The sequence below is a fragment of the Ranitomeya imitator genome, chromosome 3 (genome assembly GCF_032444005.1).
Source record: "Ranitomeya imitator isolate aRanImi1 chromosome 3, aRanImi1.pri, whole genome shotgun sequence".
In the NCBI taxonomy this organism is placed as follows: Eukaryota; Metazoa; Chordata; class Amphibia; order Anura; family Dendrobatidae; genus Ranitomeya; species Ranitomeya imitator.
In genome coordinates, this window is record NC_091284.1 from 695,704,962 (window position 1) to 695,708,421 (window position 3,460).

Below are 3,460 nucleotides of genomic sequence, written 5' to 3' on the forward strand. Positions count from 1 at the left end.
ATAAACTTCTTGAATATGGTTTTGAATCCCTTGAGGGATGCGGTTTTTAGAATGGTGTCACTTTTGAGTATTTTCCGTCCTATAGACCCCTCAAATTCACTTCAAATGTGATGTGGTCCCTTAACAAAATTGTTTTCTAAATTTTGCTGTAACAATGAGAAATCGCTGATCAACTTTTTACTCTTATAATTTGTTAGCAAAAAAATATCGTTTCAAAAATTGTGCTGATGAAAAGTAAACATTTAAGGGCATAAAAATTAAATGTTTGAAAAAGGCAAAACTTTCGCCAAATTTCCATTTTTTACACAAATAAATGCAAGTCATATTGGAGAAATTTCACCACTATCATGAAGTACAATACGTCACGAAAAAACAGTCTCAGAATCAGCGGGATCCGTTGAAGTATTTGAGAGTTATTACCTCATAAAATGACACAGGCCACAATTGTAAAAATTGGCCTGGTCATTTGCGTGCAAATTGCCTTGGGGGAAGAGGTGGGGGGTAAAATGGTTAATTTCCCAGAGGACCATTGCAAGTCTTCAAAGTATCTTCACCTTCGCATGCCTGACTTGACATATCACTCTCCGCAAGGAGAAACAATAAGCCTTGGATTCAGGTCAGATTCCTCTCACCCAGCCGAACTAGTTCTCACCCTTAGCACAAGGAGAAGTACCCCGAAACACAGTGTCTGCAAATTGAGATTCTGGTTTGGCTTTTATCCTAAGTCATGTAGCACAGCTTGTTAAAGGGTCAATATTGACTTTTAGGATAGCTACCTCCAATAGGTGGCACTAAAGTTCTAGTCCTCATTTTCTCTGCAGAAACAATTTGCATATTTTATCTTTTTCTGGGGAATCTTCTATGGAAAATGTTGAGAGCATGATTTGCATAAAAGTAGATAAACACGGCACTCTATGAGGATATGAGTTTTGGTGCTCGAGTAGGGTATCCAACCCTCAGTCACAAGTATTCAAGAATCACCCGGCACTCAAAAATTGTGAAAAGTAACAATTACAGTTTATTATTATCCAGACATAGAACCAGTTTGTTTGTTGAACGTTTTCGGTCCCAGATGGACCTTCTTCAGAACAGTTCAATTTATCTGGAATGGAAGGATAATGCGTGACAGCACGCTTCCCCTCGGTGACCTAGCACGCCACCAGTGCTGCAGCTTCACCACGTGTTGACCTCTGATCTCTGTAGTGCCGCTGTGCACTACACACCCCAGATGTACACATTGCATTTAGTGTGGTGATAGCCATTACATTGTCAGAGGGATCCCCCTACTGGCCATACACATTATCCTTCCATTCCAGATAAATTGAACCCCACAGGGGTGGAGCCGCATATTCATCACTGTAATGGGCAGCACAACGTGACCGCTCATACAGGAGAAGCTGCGGCGAGGAGAGGAAGCAGCGAGGGAGCCGGGTAAGTATTTTATTAACAGGGGGGGGGGGGCGCACAGGGGGTGGGAGGGGGTTGGGGACAGGGATCTTTTTTTTAACCCCTTTACCCCCAAGGGTGGTTTGCATGTTATGGACCGGGCCAATTTTTACAATTCTGACCACTGTCCCTTTATGAGGTTATAACTCTGGAACACTTCAACGGATCCCGGTGATTCTGACAATGTTTTCTCGTGACATATTGTACTTCGTGATAGTGGTAAAATTTCTTTGATATTACCTGCGTCTATTTGTGAAAAAAATGGAAATATGGCGAAAAACTTTGAATTTTTATGCAATTAAATCACAGAGATATGTCACACAAAATACTTAATAAGTAACATTTCCCACATGTTTACTTTACATCAGCACAATTTTGGAACCAAAATTTTTTTTTGTTAGGGAGTCATAAGGGTTAAAAGTTGACCAGCAATTTCTCATTTTTACAACACCATTTTATTTTAGGGACCACATCTCATTTGAAGTCATTTTGAGGGGTCTATATGATAGAAAATACCCAAGTGTGACACCATTCTAAAAACTGCACCCCTCAAGGTGCTCAAAACCACATTCAGGAAGTTTATTAACCCTTCAGGTGTTTCACAGGAATTTTTGGAATGTTTAAATAAAAATTAACATTTAACTTTTTTTCACAAAAAATTTACTTCAGCTCCAATTTGTTTTATTTTACCAAGGGTTACAGGAGAAAATGGACCCCAAACCTTGTTGTACAATTTGTCCTGAGTACGCCAATATCCCATAAGTGGAGGTAAACCACTGTTTGGGCGCATGACAGAGCTTGGAAGCGAAGGAGTGACATTTGACTTTTTAATGCAAAATTGACTGGAATTGAGATGGGACGCCATGTTGCGTTTGGAGAACCACTGATGTGCCTAAACATTGAAACCCCCCACAAGTGACACCATTTTGGAAAGTAGACCCCCTAAGGAACTTATCTAGAGGTGTGGTGAGCACTTTGACCCACCAAGTGCTTCACAGAAGTTTATAATGCAGAACCGTAAAAATAAAAAATCATTTTTTTTCACAAAAATTATCTTTTCGCCCCCAATTTTTTATTTTCCCAATGGTAAGAGAAGAAATTGGAACTAAAACGTTGTTGCACAATTTGTCCTGAGTACTCTGATACCCCATATGTGGGGGTAAACCACTGTTTGGGTGCATGGGAGAGCTCGGAAGGGAAGGAGCGCCGTTTGACCTTTCAATGCAAAATTGACAGGAATTGAGATGGGACGCCATGTTGCGTTTGAAGAGCCACTGATGTGCCTAAACATTGAAACCCCCCACAAGTGACACCATTTTGGAAAGTAGACCCCCTAAGGAACTTATCTAGAGGTGTGGTGAGCACTTTGACCCACCAAGTGCTTCACAGAAGTTTATAATGCAGAACCGTAAAAATAAAAAATCATTTTTTTTATCACAAAAATTATCTTTTCGCCCCCAATTTTTTATTTTCCCAATGGTAAAAGAAGAAATTGGAACCAAAAAGTTGTTGTACAATTTGTCCTGAGTACGCTGATACCCCATATGTGGGGGTAAACCACTGTTTGGGCGCATGGGAGAGTTCAGAAGGGAAGGAGCGCCGTTTGACTTTTCAATGCAAAATTCACAGGAATTGAGATGAGACGCCATGTTGCGTTTGGAGAGCCACTGATGTGCCTAAACATTGAAACCCCCACAAGTGACACCACTTTGGAAAGTAGACCCCCTAAAGAACTTATCTAGATGTGTGGTGAGCACTTTGACCCACCAAGAGCTTCACAGAAGTTTATAATGCAGAGCCGTAAAAATAAAACAAACATTTTTTCCCACAAAAATTATTTTTTAGTCCCCAGTTTTGTATTTTCCCAAGGGTAACAGGAGAAATTGGACCCCAAAAGTTGTTGTGCAATTTGTCCTGAGTGCGCTGATACCCCATATGTGGGGGAGATCCACCGTTTGGGCGCATGGGAGGGCTCGGAAGGGAAGGAGCGCTATTTGGAATGCAGACTTAGATG